Here is a 21996-nt window from a genome sequence, read left to right as displayed (position 1 = left end):
CTAAGATATATTTTAGGAATTACTCGTTTTAGCTATAAGCCTTTAGTCCTGCTTACACTTCCTGAAACACAGGACCATTTTTTTTAACCTAAGTACCAAAAAAAGTTGCCTTAGAGTGAAAAATGTCTTCAAACTGTTCAAAAGATGTAATATAATTTCATATGGAATTTGAAGCAATTTCCAAACAAATGTTCTGGGAAACATATTCAGGACATCATGGATTCAGTACTTGGTAGGAAGCATTTTTCCCATATCAAGTCTGCAGAATAAATGATTTCGTAACAAAACCTTTAATCCAGATGGGAAAGATCATAATCCAGGTGTTTCTTTGCTGTACATATGGTTACTCTTAAGCACAGACATATTTTCATATTATACCAAAAACAAAGATTAAGCTAAATTGAAAATATTCAAAAGACAGGTGGTAAAAGTAGGTGGTGGCAACACAGACATTGATTTTTTTCTCATTTTTCTTTGGTGAAACAAGACATCCAAGGAAAAAACAATGGGGCTAACCTGAAGGAGCCGAAAGGAAAGATGGAGACAGGTAATTTACACTCGATGGAGTGACAGAACACAGGGAATGGCTTCCCACAGCCAGAGGGCAGGGATGGATGGAGTCTTGGGGAGGAATTGTTCCCTGGGAGGGTGGGGAGGCCCTGGCACAGGGTGCCCAGAGGAGCTGTGGCTGTCCCTGGATCCCTGGCAGTGTCCAAGGCCAGGCTGGACATTGGGGCTTGGAGCAGCCTGGGACAGTGGAAGTTGTCCCCACCCATGACAGTGGATAGGACTGGATGATTTTAAGATCCCTTCCAACCCAAACCATTCCATGATTCTATTACTCTATAATAGAAAAAAAAAAAAAGTGTTAAGTGATTTATATTTTGCATTGCTCTATATCATGACTTTAAGAGTTAAAAATGATCATTGACATGAGTGATTTAAATTTCTTCCTGTGATGGCAGAAAAATCTGTGAAGCCAATCCAGTATGCATTAAAGTCCACAGAAGATCTGCCATTAGAGCCACAAGCTTTGAATTTAGCCTTGTAGTAATTCATCAGACAAAGGCTGGGAAAGGTTCTTTGAACCTTTAGGCACCTTTTCAGCCTGCTGTGACTTCCTTCCAAAGAAGAAATGCCTTTCAGTATGACAGAATGCTAACCATGCAGATCAATCTCCCAGTCCTCTGGCCTATAAGAAAGACGTGACATTTTCTGGAGCAAAGGAATGGGTAGATCTGAATCAGAAACTTTCCCCTTTTTTGTGTGAGATGGCACGTTTGTACATATTTCAGTAAAACATTTCAAGACAAAGACACCACCACACCTGATACACCTTTCTCTCACCTTAACTTTTCACATGGCTGTTACCTTCTGAATTCATCTGAAGTCATCTGAAATATTAGGACAGGGGAGACACAAAACACAAAACCTGCATCGTCAAAGATAGCTTTAGCCATCCCCAAACCTCTGTCTTACCACAAAAGGTACCTTTATGGGATGCATAACCACACCACACAGGAGATATGCATAAACCCTGACCAGTAGCTCCTCTACTGCTGGTGCACAGCTGGATCTTGAGAAAAAAAGCCAAAAAAGTTACATGGTGAGAAAGGAAAGAAAAAAATAGGTTAATTCTGTAGAGGAGATTGTGAGAAAGTCAGGAAAAATCTGACAAAGGCACAAGAGATATTGGGCTGCACAGATCTAACACCAAGTGTGTCTTTATTGAGGCCATTCACACAGGGATTTAATCAGGTTTTATTTAACACACGGGCTGAATCTAGTGAAATGCAGGGCCTACAGAGATTCTAAAATCTCTGCTTTTTCAATTCTCATGAAAAGACATGAAATCTATAGAGTAAATCCCAAAAGTAATCCTTTTTTCCTGTCTGTTAAAAAGCCTGAAATGTTCAGCCATAAAAAGCTGAAATGTACTTTGAGATAGGAAAGATGCAGAGGATTGATACTTGTATTTTGTATGTCTTGAACAGAGTCTATAGGACTTTCCAAGTAATTATCTTACCAGCCCTCTTACTGAGAAACCAAAATTTTAATTGAGTTATTTTGAAAAAAAATAATCCTGACAATCACATATTCATCACAGGATTTCACTCTTCTCTATAGTCTGCAAATGTGTCCAGTTACTTAATTTGATTAACTGATGTAGCATGACAACTTCAATCCTTATCAGTAAGGTGATTTCCCCTCTTCCAAAGGTCAAGATTGAGGCAGATGTTTGAAAAAATTATCCTCTGCAAAAATTTTCAGCCCATCTGGCAGCTGTTTTTCCAGGAACATTGTTAATCTTTTAACTATTTTTTTAACTATGAAAATAAACATGAATTTGATAACTGATTAAAAAAAAAAAAAAAAAAAAAAGAAGAAGAAGAGTTGTGTAAGTAACTAAAAACCAATCTTTAAAATCTTCCCTTTGATCAAGAAAGGACAATTTCCTGGAAAATTATATTTGCTTTGTTTTCACACTCATATTTCACAGGAAACAGCACATTGGAGACCTGTCCCATGAAGACTGCATGCACAATTAATAGTCATGAAGTACTACATGTAAACATCAAAGCCTAGAGTGATAAGGCACATACCTGAGTAGTAAATAAGAAAAATAAGAACTGAGCCTTTGAGAGCCATTTCCCTTTTGAAATATATTAACTATTTTCTAAACAAGAAGGCAGCTGAAGATACTTCAATACTCTCTCAGAAGAGCATTTTTAATCTCCCTTTCAATCTCTGTTGGATTTGGTGCAGTGGGAATGCAGAAAAGGGATTTTTCTCTGCCTAGACCCATGTCTGCCAGCCCAGCAATCCAGAGAAAGTAGAATTCTGGGAACAGGACAATAGTTACCATGAGTCTGGATGTGAAGTGGGGTTATCTTTCCATGGGTTTTCACCTAACTTACCACTTTTTCCCACACTTTTTTTCTTAAAAGCTCCAGAGCAGACTTCAAAGTCCTCTTCTGGGACACTCCATTGCATCTGCAGTTTCCCCACTGGAAGCAAAGCAGCTTGGTTTGACTAAAGAGGCACATTAATTTAATTATTATTGATTAAATATCATTAATCTTTATATCTCACTCTCTCTAGGGGAGATATAAAGAAACTGAGATGGTTTCCTTTCCAGTTCCCAAATTGCTATGGAGCTACAGTGCTTTCCACAAGTTCTACTTTTATTATGCCCCACAGAACATGTCTTGAAATAAGTTAATTCACACAGTAGTTGCCATGTGGTTTTGTCATATGTTTCCAGCTAGTGATGTTCTCTCATGCTAGAGCAATCATGGGGAAAGGGGCCTGGAAATTTCACAGTTTCAGGGCTGGATTTGCAGAATGCAGTCTGTGCACTGTTCTGGATTCTGCATTCACAGACAAAATTCAATGAAGCCGTAAATGTGGAACTTATATTTGGAGGGACAACAAAAAACTGGGAGTTCAGTAAAGAGCCTGAAGACCATGCAGCTGGCTCAGGGGTATGTGGGTTTATGTCTGTAAATTTTCCTTGCCTGCCAAATTTGTTTGAAGGACCACTGTGCTTGCTTGCTAAAAAGCTGTGTTCTCACAGTTAAAAAATAATCTCATTGAACAGGTTTAATTCTTAGATACAACCAAAAGAAGGAATAAAATTTAGTCCTTAAGAGGAAAGCAGCACCTGATATTGCTTGTCTGCAATCACCTAAGTACCTTAAACCAGTCTCTTGAGTTTCAGGACCTGAGTTTGGAGTGAACCTGTCCCTAAAATTTTGACTGCCCCCATTTAAACAACCTATGCTGAACTCTTTAAAAATGCCCCTAAAAGAAGGGAAATGTTTTGCATCTTCACAAAGTGCTTTGTTTGGTGTTAAGGGGTGTCCAGAAACAGTAATCATTTCCAATGGAAACACCTGAAAAGTCAGAGCAATTTGTTTTGCTCTTTTGATGTTGGACCCAGACCAAATTTCCAACCCATCCTGACTTAGGACCAACTTCCTGGGCTCTCTTTGGATGCTTTCCACCCTAGGCCATGCCAGTAAAAATATATGTACATATAAAAGAATGTAGAAGTGGATCATAAACTGCCTGTGCTTCTTGACTTAAAGAACATAGTAGGGGAAAAAATCCCAAAACAATCCAAACAACTACCCAAGCAATTTTTTTCAAAATTGGCAGTAAGGTATTAAACTAAATCTGCACAACTACCACAGATTATATTCTAAGGAGAATCAAGTAAAGTAAGTAGAGGCAGAGAATTCATGCTTTCAATATATGCAGTGTAAGGAGAAGAAGTGATCTGACTGGTTAAATATAATACAGAAGTATAATTAAGATATAGGTAAAACATAGGCTCTTAATTCTTATAAAAAGAATTTTTTTTTTACAGTGTGGCAGCACATTGTCTGGATATAGCCTGCATGAGCTTAGGAATTATTATCAACAATACAATTTATTTCGTAGCTAACAGATATACTGCAGCGTGTGCTGCTTGACCTCATTCCCAGTTCACTTCATTGGTTCTCTCATCATTACCAAAAGAGCTTATCCTGGAGTAAACCATTGTGTATTGATACTTTCACCAGTGCAGATCAACTTATTAACAATGACACATAGCCAAAAATTTGGAGAAATTAGAACATAACAATGCGACTGGCTTAGATGATGTGGGAAATTTATGATGCAACAGTTGGAGGCAACAGAATGTCATTGAAATTATTTAAACTACAGCATTAAATCTGCTGAATTTGGAGCAATCTTAGCAAGCATAAAAGAAACCTCAGCAGAAGAATAATCCATTCAGCCACCAATTGGATTCTCAGTCTCACTGGAACTTCTGATTCTCACTGCAGTAAAAATTCAAACTGTAGTGTCACAGTGCTCAGGTTGTGAGTCGATGTGGATATTGATGTCCAGTGAGTGACTGTAGACTAAACATGCGTTTTCCCTTTTTAATTATCCCATAGTCACCACTCCCATTTTGTGTCCCAAGAAAGGAACATTTTTTTCTCTCATTCCAAGAACATCTGTGAAAAAGAAAGTAATAAACCCCCTGAAATGGCCAGAATGTCTAATACGGACATTTGTAGGAAAAATAGAAATAAAAGAACCAACTGTGTTCATGTGGTCCTTGCCATACCTCACAACAGACTGCAACAGGAGGGATTGTGTGCTCTGTATTTCACAGAGTATCTTCAGTGAATGAGAATTAGCACCCCATATATCACCAAACATCTGCAAACAAGCCCAGGGAAACAAAGAAGGCTCTCAGGGTCCTGGATGATAACTTAGATGTGTTTTGGACTTTTGAAAGAAGTGTTTGTCTAGGGGAGGATGAAGGCTGGACAGACGTCATGCAGCTATAAGTTTCCAGGGAGGTTTGATGCATTGCAGTTGTAGGCTAGAGAGGAGAACAAGGCGGTGCCACAGAGATCAAGATTAAAGGTCTTGGAGCCTGTTTGGTTTGGCTGAGATTCATTTCTAACATGAATGAATACTTCTGTTTATTTTAACAGTTCTAGCTATGCTCTGTTTAGGGCTCTAATATTTCACTACCATGATTTCCTCCCTTCTCTTCAACTCTCCTTCCCAGCATCTTCTTTTACCTCCTGTTCCTTTAACAGCTCAGAGGACACTTTGTCCGTTTACTCTCATTTCCCAAGCACTATCTTTGCCACCATTTTCTGTCACAGCAAAATCTCTAAGTCAATAAAGTGATCTTGTGTACGAGGTCAACTTACAGCAGCCAGGGTAAAAACTGTTCAAATCAGGGGTTAGTACATTAAACGCTTCCTCAGATCATAAATAAAATATTATTTCAGTTTTTTGGTTGGCTTTTTAAATTTTTTTTTTCACAGTTTAGCATGATATACTTTAAATGTCCCTTGGGAGACAAATCAGTACAGGTAGCAATATCCCCTGGTGTTTCCTCACTCTGGGACAGAAAGTTCAGCACTGGAGTCAATTTCCATACTATTATGTGTTGGAAACCTCACAAAAATCAGTGCAATTCCATCCATAATTTTAAAAAGTGAATTGAATTACCAAAGAGTTAACTGCACTTAAAGTATGGATTAATGCTCTCATCTTCAAATTTTGTACCTGAGAGATGAGCAGTTAGAGATTGACAGTTTCTATGGCACAAGCTAATTTTGGTGACTAATTGTACAAACTTAACAGCTGAACAGAAAATCATCAAGGGCGCAATGGAAGGCAATAATTAACAAAACTCACATATTGGAATGCATTCACACAAACTTTTAATTGCATTTCCGAGCACAACATTATTTTAAAGACATTTTAGCCATGTCAATTTTAGTAAAAAAAGAATAGTAGTATGAGTTCATATCCAATATTACTTTTGTGTATGCAAGTGAACTTGGGAAAGCAGTTGTCTTCTTGTCTCCAAATGTCTGAACACCACAGATTACTTTATCCAGGTTCAAAAAACTTCCTTCACAAGTTTAAAACTTGTGTGTAAGTTTTGTCTTTAGGAACATTATATAGTAGGTTTGTTGTGTAGAAACTGCAAAAAAGAAAATAAATTGCAGTGAGCTCAATTTTTGTGATTGTTTATGTATTCAGAAAGATTTTTTAAAGACTTGAAAAGCAAGAAAATTATTTCATTTATCATTTATCAGAAAATTATTTCATTATCTCATTTGTCCTTGCCTGTAATGACATATTTTTCTACATAAATTATTGGATTTCTCTGTTATTGGGAAATCATTCTTAATTTTCATGATGGTACAATGACAGCGGTTCTTACAATAAAACATACCAATTTTATGTACATAGTACTAACAATATAATGGCGAGATAAATATCTAAAGAACAGACAGACACATGGTTTAAGCATTTTAATCATCACAGTCTTTAAATGGAGGCAATAACAGATAAGACCTGCCTTTTCTTGCTGGAAACGTGTTGCTGTTTTCAACTTTACCATTTCTGTCTTCACATTCCCACCCCAGAACTTCTCAGATCTGATGAATCTCAGATCACACGAAGAAACGAAGCCCAAATGTCCCTAGGAGACCTATTGCAAAGGAGAATTATTAAGTAATATTAGCACAATTCATGTACAAATAAGATGGTAGCACTATATATGAGTGGTACAGCTTTTTTTTACGGTGTGTTTTGACACAGCTTTGATCACGTCTCCCACCAGTTAATGCTCACCAGGATTTATCATTATGGATACAGAGCTCTAAGCAGCTGGTTTGGATTTGACTAATATCAAATTGCTTTTGATAATTATGGTGGGGTTTTTACCCTGAGTTCATCAGTGTCTAGTTCCTTGTCCTACTTGTCTAAGCAGGCTGGGTTCTCACCAGACTTGGAAAAGTGGAATGGAGGAAGACTAATCTACTCCTAATCCCCACCTGAATTTTACCACATTTGTGGTTCTGCTTGAAGACAAAACTCAGCTCACAGAAGTCAGTTCTGCTGAGACAGATGTATTCCACCTGCCCGCACTGACCCCTCCATAACTGTTCTTTTCTAACAAAATTAGAGATATTTACCTGTAATACACCTCAGAGCCAAGATTTCAAGAACAGCAGGTCATGCCTCAGAGCACTGGTCTGAGTGCCTTAGTAACCCAGTTTCTACAGATCTGTAGCTGACTCAGAAACCTCAGAGAGCCTGCTCTCCTCTTGGTGTGCAGCTCTGGCAGGGAATCAAATTCCCCTAAACTGCTTCTGAATTATTATCATGAACTTTTGCACTCAGTGACTACAATCACTGTAACACAGAGTCATCATCTGCTGCAGTTAATTATTCAAACTGAATTTGCACATCTGGCTTTATATAGCTTGGCTTCAGGCAGGTTGGCCGAGAACTGCTGGAGATGGAAAATAGATTTCCTCCAAAGAGGTTGTTTCAAATTGGAATTGAAAAGTCTCTCGCTCTATTTTTCTCCATGTATAATGCATGACCTGTCAGCACATATTGCATGGCTTTTACTGTCATTTTCTTCTGCATTCATACAACTGGGAATGAAGCCTAGGAGGGACAAGGGAAAAGGTTTTTGAGCTAAGTAGTCTGATTAGAAAATTAATTTCACAAAGGTTATTATTAAATTAGCTCAGTCTGGACAATGGACAATGCTGGAAATATTTTCTTTTCTCAATAAACATCTGAACAATAAATGGAACAGTTTTCCTAATTTGAAGGAATCCTACTGATACAAATTTCTTTAACTTGAAGATAACATTTTCATCAGGTTGTCTAAGGACTCCACCACTATTAACCCACTTTAAACAGGTGTGACTTGGATTTTTTAGCTGTGAGAAACCTTTACCAAATAGACAGAAGACATAGAAATAGGGAGGAGGATGGCACAAAGTATATTGCTAACTGGACCAGAGCACAAAATAACCCAAGAGAAAACAAATTGAGGGCATTACCCATGATGTAATGATTTGAGTTAAATCTTGGACCTCCATGAAGTCAAAAATTCTCATTATGTAGAAATAGTTCCAGGCATCACCTTTAAAACAAAATCCTGAAACCAATTAATTCTATTCTGAGTAGCAAAAATACATGACTGAATGGGTTTCTGAAAGGCTCAATATATGCAAGTAGTTTACATTAATTGAAAGACAGGACATATTTTATATAGATTATTTTGTCAGATAGCTCAATCTATACAGATTTTTAATCTTTTATTCCATTTGATGTGATTTATTATAACTCTTTAATACAGGAAACTTCATTTTCCCATATTATAAATTTTAAACGGCTTGCCTCCTGCTGACTGAGAGGTTTTTATATCATTAACTGTCCCCTCCAGGTAAAGAAAATTAGCTTTAAGGACAGGTCTTCATTTTACTGTCTAACACTCGACTGGACTTTTGTGAATGATTTTTGTACCTGTGGTTGGTGAGCAGCTGATTTTGGGGCACATGATATTGTTGTGCACAGTTTTCAGTTGCCTATCACCTACAACAACAGCTTTACCCTGCTGATGAATTGAGCCATCACTACTGCAGTTTTGTAAGTTCTGAATTTCTGTTATTATGTTTGAAGTTGTTTAGCTTCTGTGTGCTAAATTTTTTAAGAAGGTTTGATCTGTGATTTGACACATTTGACATTCCGCAAGTAAGTGGATGATTTTTGGGACTTGAGCTGTGCAGAGCTTACAGCTTTTACAAAATTCTGTGTTTTCCAAGCATTACACTAGAGGCTGAAGTGTTCACATGTTTTCAGGAGCAAGCAAGCCAAGTGAAATTTGTGAAAAACTATGTTTGTGGGAAGAGGAAAAAGCAATAAAACTGTACTCCTGTAGTATCACTCCAACCTTGTTTGAAATTGCTGCCAGGTCTAAAGTGCAAACACTTCTCAAATATTCTAAAATACAGGTTTTGTCTGCACTTAAAATTCTATAAAGGAAAAACATCAGTGCAGTGTTCTTCATGTCACACCTCACCCTGGTTTTGCTCCCACAAAACAGAGGCAGAGGGAGTTTGAGTTTTGTTATCTTATAGAAGACTAGATGGCTAGATGGTTACTTTTATTTCTGAACTGTTAATGGTGTTTGATGCTTTCTGCAGCTGAAAAAATCCAAGTTTCTCTTTCCACTGAGCTGCAGTAATTTTTGTCCAGATCATGAAAAGATCCTGGAAAAGGGTTTTTTTCTATTTGCCAAGGACAACTAGAAATCCACAAAACAATGTCATGTGTGATGTCCAGACAGGAACAAACTCAGACTCCCCTCACCTTCAAGTTTAAAGAGAAGAAAGGAGAGAGCAGCAGCACATGAGCCCAGGGCTGTTTACTGACAGGGGTGGCTGGCAGGGTACAGTCAGTGAATTATCACTTTCTTCAGTCCTTATCTCTTGCCCACTTTCTGTCAAACTTCTGTTGAACTGAACAGGAGTCATGCCCGTGTATGACCCCTTTTATGTCTGCAGATTTTGATGTCCAGAAGAGAGTGTGCAGGCTTTGTTATGCACTGTGATGTTGTACCCCAAATTTGGGCCCAGTGTGTAATGACTTTGCTCTATTTTCAAGCACTCACAAAAAATGTCTGATGTCACCTTTCTACTACTACTACTACTACCATTATTATTATTATTATATCATTCAGCTCCAAAGAAATTAAATTCTAACACTCTTATGCTAAGGGAAAATGTGCAGGTTTTCCACTTTTTTTCTCTGTTATGCCCTTCATTTTTCCCAGGGGATATGATGAGTTTGAGGGTCCACCTCCATCAAGGTAACCGAAGGATCAGGGTTTATCTTGCAGGAAACCTGGAAGTTACAAAATTGTTGCAATAATTTATTCACCTATTCAACAATTAATTATCAATATCATAAGGAGAGAGGGGAATTCAGCTTGTCAGATATGATGTCTCCACTGCTTTTATGTCGAGGCATATTGCAATCTCTGAATCCACATGTCCACATTTTCTGCTCAAACCAGTGACAAAATTTAGTATCTGTTACGAACAAGCTTCCCGGATGGGAGGGGCTGGGCTGCCCCGTCCTGGCCCCGTGGTGGGACGGTCGCCCAGTCCCCCCGGGGAAAGCGCAGAGCACGCATCGGCATGTTAAAAGAGCTCTGGGAGTGCAGCCCCCCTCCTCCCAATTTGTGCTTTCACCCAGCCTTTTGGAGGAATGGGGGTTTTTCCTGGTTGTAACCCCCACACCCTAGCAAGTTTGAAGACAGAGGGAAGCTGCCCTGAAGGGAAAGGCAGCATTCTTCTACCTCATTAAAATGTGAAAAGGAGCGGCTTCGGCCTTGATGGCCCAGCCATTGTTTGCTGTAACTACCTCAGCCGGGATACCTCTGCTTCCACCAGGACCAATGCATATGCATTTCTATATGCAAATAAAACTGCCCCTGTGAATCCTGGGAGAGTTTTTTTGGAGAAACTGCACCCCAAGACAAGAAGCTAGATGTGTCAGAGGAGAATTAGATAGTGCCCTAGCCGAGCAAGGAGTAGATGCCCCCCCTGGCCTGGTTTGAAGAGTCACCATAACCTCTGAGGAGCTTAGATACAATGGGAACTGGCTAGCTGACTTGACTGAGGCAGGGAATGGGGAACTCTGGAAACTTTTCCTTGAGGGCAAAGAGGTGACTGCCACTGCTCTGCCTTCTGATGGTTGACCAGAGAGAACTGCCAGGTGTTTCTATGGGAACAAAGACTCAGCATCCACTGGGATAGCACCCGCTCCTTTGGATGGCTGCAGCAGCGTGGAAAACTCCGATCGGACTCTGCAATCCTGCCGATGACTTTAATGATGAGCTGATCACTTTAATAAAGAGCTGAATATTAATAAAGGCATATGCCCTGTTCTTTTCAGTATCCATGTGCCTTTACAATACAGATTTAGTCAATTAATGCAAATTAATCAGATACTAATTCAGGATTTTGACAGAACTACTGTAATTTGTGCAAGTGTTGTATGTAAGTTACCCATCCTGACCAAACCACATGATCAGCATTTTGCAAGGTAGCAAAATGAAATAAAATAAACACAGATAAATGTCTCATGTCATCTCAGGACTCAGTTAATGTGCTGTCATTAGCAGCACCACAAACAATTAGACTGCTGAAAACTCCAATGTCTCACTTTAATTTGCTTAATGATTGGATGGGGGTGTACAATTTTAAATTCATTCAGATGCCGTTTAGACCAGTGGGGAAAATAAGCTTTTATAAACATAAAGAAATCTATGAACTGACTAAAACCACAACATTTTCAGAAAGCATTTATAGAAAGCCTTTTCCAATGGGGTTTGATCCCAAACAGGTCAGAATTGATGACTGTGTCAACAACACCTTGTAGAGCAGTTCTTCACCCTTCAAAAAACTTTTTCTTTTAAACTTTTTTTTTTTCCCCAGAAAGTTTCAGGGTGGCCTGAGAGATCCTAACTCTCTGACTCTCTGTCGGAAAACTGGGAGCACTGAAGAGTTGAGGAGCTAAATCTCATCTTTGCCCCTCACAGGCCGCCCCTCACAGCCACAGTCCTGCCTTGTAAAGCAGGGAGTGCAATGAGGAAGGGCATGAGGGTGCAGTGAAAATGATGCTGAAACAGAACAGCACATTATAAGAAAAGAAATAATTGAAATGAGCATCAAATCCTCATAAATAGAGGTGTCAGTGCAGCAGAAAGGAAAGATGTAGTAAGATCATTTATTACCTGAACACAGGGGCAGTGAAAAGGCTGCTGTCAATCTGTTCATATCAGTAGTTTCCTCTTAGCAAGGCAGCTAAATTATAAATATTTCTGAGGTTATAAAGCTGTTGAAAAAAGAAAAACCAAAATGATGGCAGTTATGTGCTTTTCACAACAAACACCCAAATTATATGAAACAAGGGAAAGAAAAATGACACAAACAAATTGTCTGAGCAGAGATTAAGGGTTTTAAATTTATTTACTGTATACAAAAAGCACATCCACATGAGATACATGATCACAGGCTATAAATACTTCCAAGTTAAAAATGAAAAATGGAATTATTTACCAGCTATGTTAACAGACAACCCTTGCAGCTTGCAATGAGGAAAAAACCCCTAATGTTAAAACATTTATTATAAGCTTCAGAACCTTCTGAAAACTTAGCCATTTCTATTGATAGTGCTGTCCCTTTCTGAAATCATATTTATTGCAGACCTGTAGGCCAGGAAATGTAGTGTTGCTATCATCAGTAGCAGCCCACAGACTTTGTTCTGCACTTGGGAGGCCACACGACTGAGGCACATCAGGTTTCCTTTGTTCCATTTCGTCTTGATCTGCCTGGAGCTTTGTTTTAACTTGTTTTAGCGCTAACAGTGATTTTTTTAGTGGTCAGTTGGCTGTGACCAATCTGTCTTACTTTTGCCAATCTTTGTACAGTGTAACCACAATTTCTGGGCAAGGTGGCAGTAAGAGGGAGTTATTTTGTGGAGAATGAGGTGTTTATTACTCTAGTGCAGTGTAGGGATTTATGACTGTATGGAGTGGTGCAAAGCAGTGCAGGCAGGCATGGAAGGAGAGCAGAGGTAACAGAGTGGAAGTCATGGGGTGGGTATGAGGCATGGCAAAGGCTGAATATTAGAAAATGTAAAAATATTGCTCCCCTAAGGAGAGTGAAAATAATCAGAATGGCAAGGAAGAAAAAATAAAGCTCATCCTATTGAAACAGTACTGTTGTTTTGTGTAACTGAGCTTTTTACATAATATTCTTTATTTTATTTCCTTTTATTTTTCTGTAAAAATTTAACCTAGGCTCATGAAAATCTTTTAGAATTACCACTAAGACAATAAAGGTTTTATTGTTATTATTCATAATAATAATTATTGGCTTTATGTCAGTGATGTTCTCTATTTGCCCATAACAAGCTTTATGAACGTTGATAGCAGGATAAAATAGACATTCACTTATTTTAATTCCTTTAATATCAGGACATGCAATAAAGCAGTTATTTTATGAGAGGAGGGAGTTCTTAAATTATTCCCAAATAATCACAGAATATTCTGAGTTGGAAAGGACCAACTAGGATCAACAAAGTCCAAGCCCCAAGAGTCCCATCACCATTTCAATTGCTTACCAGTGATTAGGGCAGCAAATGAGCCAAGGATATGTTCATTATCTCACCTGCACTTAGAACAGTGTTATCAAAGGCACAAGAAAGCTTACTCAGGAAAAGAGCCTCTCAGGTGGGACACCTGAGCTGGGATAAATCAGCTTTCCCTGGAGCTGAGATAGAGTGCACCTGTTGGGAGCTCGGCCTTGTAGGATAAATGTGACATTAGGGCACAACTACTACTTCTATATCCTGTGTTAAATTTCTGAGTCATGGAATTTTCCTGGAGCTTCAGCATATTTCTGTATCAACCCCACACTTGTTTAGAAATTCTGCAGATCCCAGGAGAGGGAAGAAAGTTTAGGCAGCCGGGCAGTGAGTAGCCTGGACGTAACAGCAAGTTAGCTGTAGCTGTGCTGATTTGATCTGTGCACCCTTTCAGCTCTGCTACCTGCCTCTCTAATTCAATTTCCTCAGCCCTAACCTTCTCACTCTCACAGTACAAAAAACTCATTTGTTTCAGCATGAGAAGGCAAGCACTTTCACATCTACAGTTGATGGCGTTGAAGCAGATCCCACAGCGCCTTTCGGGGAACACAGAGCAGCAAAACAATCCAGTGCTTTGAGTCCATGCAGACAAGGATGCTTTCTCCCTCTCTGAGGTCCAAGCACCAGCTCCTGCTTCCAGGATCATCTGCAACTGGGAGAACAGAACCTGAACAGGATTTATACACTACCAACACTGTGGTTTTTAACAAGATATTTCCATTCCCTGTCTCTCAGTGGCTATTGCACTATTGTTTTGGTTTGGTGTACATGTGTGGCCTCCAAAATCCCTGCTAGATTAAATGTACAAGAGAATCCTCCATCTGTTTCACAGAGAGAAGAAATTCAGTGTCTTAATAAGGGTAAGATCTGCTGAGCAACAGCCTGAGGCAGAGTAGCCAGTTTTGTTCATGATGAATAAAAGCTACAAGGATTTTGCAGATGCCAGCCTCAGCCCTACAAAACATCTCCCACATCCTTAGGTGCCACAATGCCTCATGTGTGGATCCTGGAAGCACTTTAAAAGGGAACTGCTCAATGCTGTCATGAAAGAAGTTCAGCAAGGTGCACCTAGATATAAAGCATTATATGTTAAAAGGTCTGCCAAGATCAGGCAAACAGAAATCTTTGCTGGATTTAGCTGTGTTTATAACAAGCAGGAGTTCTGAGGATCTCCCTCACTGGTGATATTCAAGAACCATCTGGACACAATCCTGTGCCATTTGCTTGGGCCACAAGTTTGGACTAGATAACTCAGTGGAGTGCCTTCCAATCTGACTCATTCTGGGATTCTGTAATCTCAGTTTTAGGCTAGCACAAAAATCCCACCCACATCTCCAATTAAATATTTAAACTGTCGTGGGTGGTGTTGGACATTGTTCAGGTGATTTGGTCTAACCAGTCAGCCTGGACTGCAAAAGCCCTCAGTGCAATGGTCAGTACAGCTCTCCCTCTGTTTTCCTAATGAGATTAAAGGTCTGTTCTGTTGTTGTAGCTGACAACATTCATTTCTGTATTGGCACTGAATTATGCTGCTCACAACAAAGCACCCTTGCCTGACTGCCCATGCCAGAACTACTCATAGCATTTTTATTTCACTTCCACAAGCTGGTTTTATCTGAAAACCAATGATAAAAACACAGAACCAAAAATATAGGACTGGGTCAGCAATGTGCTGTCTTCTACAGTGCTGTGAAAACAGAGTAGGGGATGCTGGGATGTTTACTTAAAATCTGACTTTATTTCAGTTCTTCCCTGCAAGCAGCCTAAGCCTCTCAGAAAAATCCTGTTCCTGAAACACCCAGGTAGGCCACATCCATTCTCCTTTTGCATTGTTGGTACTTCACTGAGTGTCACGTCCTTCCCAATAAGCCGTTGGTTCCAGTGAGGTGCAGTCAGTTTAACACAAGGGCATAGAAAAAGTTGCTGCAAATCTGGAAGTCACAAAAACCAATTTCTTTCTGTTCACGTCCTCCCCTTTATTGGTCCTTTGGATCAAAACCAGTTGTCTTATGGTGCTGTACTGGCTTTTCTGGTCTCACAGTGAGTAATGCCCAGTGTCCTGTTGCATAATGCTGTCACACACAGCCAGTGTCATCTTTCCCTGTCTGAACCCCTTCTGATCTCTCTGCTTTTCCTCAGATCCTCCTGATGTGCAGTTCACACAGTGGGAAATGAGTGGGTAGAAAAAAGCACTCAAAAGCTAGACTTGGGCGAGGATCTCTGGTGGATTGGGAAGGACTCCACCTCACACCACACTACTTGATTTTCTCTCCAGTAGAGAAAAGTGTTTCATCTTTAACAGATGATGGCTACATTCCTGGAAGATTTGACAGTCAAGGGAGAAACTAGACACTGACTTTCCAGAAACTTTTATCTACATGTGAGGTTAATTTTCCTATCCCATTGAAAAGCTGGAGCTATCAGAGGAAAGAAAATGAGTGCTGGGTCACAGTATCAGGATTACAATAGCTTCAGACTCCAGGTGTTGATTTCTGATGGGAACTGGAAGAACTTAAGATGAGTTACAAGATACAGAGGCCAGAAATTAAGTGAATTCAGGAAACACACATTGAATGAGATGTAGAGCTACAAGGAGATTTTGCAGTGGCTACTGGCACCTAAATCCAAATGCATTTCCAAGGTTCCTTTTGCCAATAACTACCAGGCCTGACAGCTGCCTGCAAGAACAGAGAACTTCCATTTTGAACAGCAGCATTTCCTACAGCTAAGGTTAGACTCCCATGTGTGCTCTGGTACTTTCTCATTTCAGGGGCTGAGTACCTACTCTCCAAGGCTGTCAATAGTGTTGGAAGGGCATCCAAACCCAGGTATGCAGATCAGAGCTCCATCTGACAGAGATGCTCATATCACGCCCTAACTCATGGTCTCTTGCTTGCTCTGCTCCCAGCTTGAGGGCTCCTGAATTTGTGAATGGAACACAGGCAATGTCCAAACTTCACAAGGAAGGTAATCCTTGAATAAGCCTTCCTGGAGCTTGGTGATTAAGGCTACTTCTAGAGAACAGGGCTTTCATTGACTCTAGAAGAGAAAGCCCACAGCCAGCATCCCCAATTCCAAATATTCTGAGCAGGAGCAGTTATATGAGAGTTTTCCAGCTCCACTGGCCTGTAGTTACCCTACAAAGGATACCCTAGTGTACTTAGAGACCTAGTGCTAAATAGTGCTCTATTCTGTACTCTGACAAGGGAATGAAATTAAAGGTTTATAAGAGTTCAAGTACATTCCTATGCTTGGTACTTTTTGCCATCTGTCCCTAGGCAGCTCCCACCTGAATACACCAGTATGGATACGTTCTACACTGCCTCAGTCACTAGAAACAATCACTCTTAACCCCCTTCAAGACTACCTAAGGTTCCCCATTCATTTCATCTTTATGCTCTTTCATGGAATGGCTCGGCTGGATTTTTTTAGACAGTGCAGAACGTACAGGTTTTCAGTGTGCCCATCTCACTGAAATTATGAAGCTTCTCTGAAATCTGGTCTGAGGACTTTCAGTGCTCACTGTAACATAGCCTACAATGATTAAAATCCTTGTCCTTCTGCCCTTAGGCATTGTCCTCTCTAACTAGCATGGGGGTTTTTTTCTGTCAGCTCTGTCCTTTATTTCAGCAAACTCTTTCTGTCTCTTGTAAACCGTCTGCCCTTATCTTTGGCTGGAGGTTAAGAAAATTCTTCTGTCTGATGTTGATCAGCCAGCAGGGAATGCTTACAGCATCAGCTAGCCAGTCTCTACTTTACCTCCCAAGAAAGATAACAAGAAATTCTCCAAGCCAGCTTCCCACAGCCTGGAGGGCCTGGGATTTACAGCCTGTTTGAACTCTCCCAGATGGTAACACACCAGGCTGCTGCAACAACACGCCCAGTGGCTTGTCCAAAGGCACTTCCTCAGACTAATTTATTTATTCTCTCAACTTCAACAAGGTTTTGTGTTTGTGTCTCTCTTTTTTTCTCTCATTTTCCAGACTGTCCCAACTGGACACTTAGGCCATGTGCCATTCCTGTCCACCTAGCAAAACACACTGAATCTGGGGAGGCAGGAGGAAACTGGGGTCAGATATATTTAGCATTTTGGGAGGAAAAAGGGGCAGAAATGTGCAGAAAGCTTGCCTGAGGATCACCCTGTGTGCTGGTACATCTGTGAACAGTAAACTGGCTGTCTACAGATAAAGGAATATATGTCTATGCCTGGAAATGTGACTTTGCAGCAGTTGCTTCTGTGGGCTTTATTTAATTGTGATATATGCAGCAGTCATAATAGCTTTGGCATAACATCATTTGTGTCTTAATTAAATGAAACATGCTGTTCAGAAACAATGCAGCCATGGCGTTTGGGAAACACCTGAGAAATGCCTTCTGCTCACAGGCTCAGCCTGCAACTACAAATAAAGGAGGCAGCGTGTGTTTGTGTGTCTGTGTATGCATATTTACATAAAAATAAATTATCGTACAGCCCTTTCCTGCACTGTTCCTGATATTTCCATCAGTTTTAACGCATTAGCAAAGAAAATGAGGAAGTGACTGTCAAATGGTGAAAGGATAAATGGCACTGCTTTCAACTTAGCAAGGCATCAGGAGGCCCTATCATCTGCAGTTTAGTTTTGCTTTGGCAAACACCAACTCCTCTCTTGGGAGGCTCTTGAAGACATGGTGAGGTTGATACCAGCCTTATCACAAGAAACCAGGACAATAACTTGGAAGAACAGAAGCAAAGCCAGAATAGATTTATGAAGGAAGAAAATGAACTGAAAGGAAGTAAAAAGCTAAAATGCTTTCAAAGAGGAATTTTCAACAACAAAAAAAAATAAAACATTTAAAAATTTAAAAAAGAAAGAAACAGATGCCCACATTATCTTGTTGCAGTACACAACTGGACTCAGAATGCAAGATTCCACATATTACTGTTGCTGAACTCAAATATATTCTCTTAACTGATAATGGAATATGCACACAATGGCAGCATAATGGGATACAGAAAAGCAGAACAGAAGTTTTTCAGATGTAAAGTTTACAGTTATTAAGGTTTGTTAAGATTGTTTCTAAAGCCAGATCTCCTTTTTCTGCTTTTACCAGAAATTGGGGTGGGGGTGTGTACGTAAAATAAGAGCTAATTTACCTATTGCAAATCTACGAGACCCCTTCATCTTTTCTCTTTCACTTCTTCTGGTATTATATGACCAATTTAGATGCCCCTGACACTGAAACTCCACCTCTAGGTACCAAAAGCTATGAAACTAAAAAACCCTTTCAAATCTAATTGTGACTTCTAAACACCTCAAAACCTTTCTAATCATTCTGAGAATTAAATTGCACTCATTCCCACACAAAACAGCCAAAAAAGTCTAATATATTTAGGGCAGAGGTTAGCAGAGTGACATACAGTTGGTTTCTTTTATCAAGTATGAAACTGGACTGGTAACAAAACCCAAAGCTTCAGACTCACCATCTGGATCATTCAGCTGTTGAAGAATTCATAGTAACAGAGATCTACTTCTTGCCCCAAGAGTCCTACTATTACTTGCTTTTCTGTATTTTTTCAAGAAAGTTCTTATATAACTTCTGGGTATTAATTGAGGTATTGTCTATTTTAAAACATTTTTTAGCATTGTAACACACTTTGTTTGGGAGCTTTTTTCCTTGCCATATGATCTGCCTAAAGCTATTTCTTCTTTATTGCTAAACATAAACTCTGAACAAAAGTTATTTTCCCTGCCAAAACACTCTTTTTCAAGTCAATTGCACTTTTGCATGAGAAAAAGCTGTAGGGGATTGTCCCCATGAACTTTGAGTGTCTTTCCAATCTTGGCTGAGAACAGTTCGTATCACCTATAAATCAGGCTGCTACCCTGTTTGAATAAAAGCTGCTTTCTTAAATTAAACTGCTGCAGTAGGCAGGCTGTAGAACATTTTAGTTTCTGTATTTCTGTGCATAGTCCCTACCCTGTAAATATCACTTCTCTATTCCCCTCTCCAGTGATGTGATAAGGCATTTGTTCAGCATTTCAGCTGCATGTCTAACGAGAAATATTGGGATTTCCCAGCTGGACCAAATCCAAGACAATCCAGTCTGGTACTGTGTCTCCAAAAGTGACCATTGTCATGAAAATGGGAACAATCTGCTAGTCACACAAGAATTCTTCCTGACCTCCAAGAAACACTGGCTCCAGCATTGGCAGAATACACAACATGAATTCCACTAAATTTGTCTCAAGAGAACAAAGACTTTGGTAAATATTCTGAAGCAGTTTTGTGGACCTATTATGTTTTGTCACAGCCTCCTGTGTCAAAGAATGTTGTTAATTTCTTTATTATCACACGAAATGTCCCCATTGTTATTGTAGTTTAGGAAAGCAGAAGTTCCTGATCTCCCATCTTCAATCCACATGGTAATGTGTACATTCTATTAGTATCTTCTATTCTTTTATATTCTGTCACTATCTATATCTATACCTGCTTCTGTAATAGTATCATTGTATTTACCTATGCCACTTGTATTGTTCAAAGATAATTTATTGCAACTGCATTTACCTAAAGCAAACAAACTGACAATCAAATAATTAATCAAGCCCCAAGATCTTTCATTACAAGTTTTCCATGTTTGGACTAAAAGTGAAAATTAATTGGTCAACATACTGGGCTAATACCCTAACTGGATCTGAAGAAAAAAAATTATTAGCAAATGTATGAAATACCATCAGCAAATGTATGAAATACCATCAAACACAAAAATATCCCCTGAAATGAAGCCATTTTAATTTAATTCCTGGAGATTAATTTAACATTTGGGGTTTTTTTTTTGGTTTTTTGGTTTTTTTTGAGCCAGTGTTTGGATTGAATTGCTTCAGTTTCTTTAGCTCACTGCCCTAGTAGGTGCCTGGGAAATGTTTTTTTTATAAACTTAATCACACTTTGTGCAACTTTGTTTTGTTCTGTTTTTTCTTAGTATATGAGGAGGTTGACAGTTTGGGGTGATTTGATTCTGTAGTTATAACTAATTAAATTCTAAAATGTTACATAGCAACTCTGTTCAGTGCACACAGGTTCTTTCCAAGGACCATCTAAAATAATACAATACAATATTTTCAGAAACTCAACAGACTTTACATTGTGCTAGACATTCCAAAGAGAAAAGGCAATGCAAATAGAACACCTCTGCACACGCTGTATTATTTAGTACTGGGCATACAAAGTTTGAAAAGATGGGGGTTGGGGTTTTTTCTCATGTCAACCACCGGGATGTCATTTGCACCTTTAACTTAATGAAAATGGGGGGAAAAACCCCAAAAAAGTATTTTTGGCTTAGGAACAGGTTGAGCAGTCTGTGGCTGAATAGCACCAATGTCACAGGTTTACAGTGTCTTGACGGCAGAAGAACTTCACTACAAATTGATAGAGATATAGATTTCCTCTCATCTTGGCAGGATCTTGCCATTTTAATCGGGTTGTTTGGGTTTGGTTCTTTTTTTGTGGAATTCCAACATGAAATAAGCTTTTGATTCTTACAGAGCACTCTTATTTCAAAACTTTTCTTTAGGTGAATGTTTGTGTGCCTGTGTTTCCTAAGGATATCCATGAAGCCTCCCTCTAAGATTTATTTTTTTTCAGACAGAAAAAAAAAAGTCAGCAAGCTGAATGAAGACAAGCACTATCAAATCAGAGCAATACATGAAGGGACAGAGAAACACACCTTCAGTAGACTAAAAAAATCATCACAGATTAATGATAAGAATATGGAGACTGCTCATTGGCTTGGTTTGCATAAGAAGGCATAAAAGTGAGTGTTTGTGGTCCTTCCCTTTCCCTTTTCTTTCCCCTTCCCTTTTCTTTCCCCTTCCCTTCCCTTCCCTTCCCTTCCCGCACCCTTCCCTTCCCTTCCCGCACCCTTCCCTTCCCTTCCCTTCCCTCCCTTCCCTTCCCTTCCCTTCCCTTCCCTTCTCCCTTCCTTCCCTTCCTTCCTTCCCTTCCCTTTCCTTCCTTCCCTTCCTTCCCTTCCCTTCCTTCCCTTCCCTTCCCTTCCTCCTTCCCTTCCCTTCCCTTCCCTTCCCTTCCCTTCCCTTCCCTTCCCTTCTCTCCTTCCCTTCCCTTCCCTTCCCTTCCCTCCCTTCCCTTCCCTTCCCTTCCCTTCCCTTCCTTCCCTTCCCTTCTCCTTCCCTTCCCTTCCCTTCCCTTCCCTTCCTCCCTTCCCTTCCCTTCCCTCTCCCTTCTTCCCTTCCCTTCCCTTCCCTTCCCTTCCCTTCCCTTCCCTTCCCTTCCCTTCCCTTCCCTTCCTTCCCTTCCCTTCCCTTCCCTTCCCTTCCCTTCCCTTCCTTCCCTTCCCTTCCCTTCCCTTCCCTTCCCTTCCCTTCCCTTCCCGCCCTTCCCGCACCCTTCCCGCACCCTTCCCGCACTTCCTTCCCCTACCCTTCCCGCTCCCTCCCGCTCCCTTCC

This window comes from Prinia subflava (genome assembly GCF_021018805.1).
Source record: "Prinia subflava isolate CZ2003 ecotype Zambia chromosome Z unlocalized genomic scaffold, Cam_Psub_1.2 scaffold_100_NEW, whole genome shotgun sequence".
In the NCBI taxonomy this organism is placed as follows: Eukaryota; Metazoa; Chordata; class Aves; order Passeriformes; family Cisticolidae; genus Prinia; species Prinia subflava.
This window is presented reverse-complemented; position numbering follows the sequence as displayed.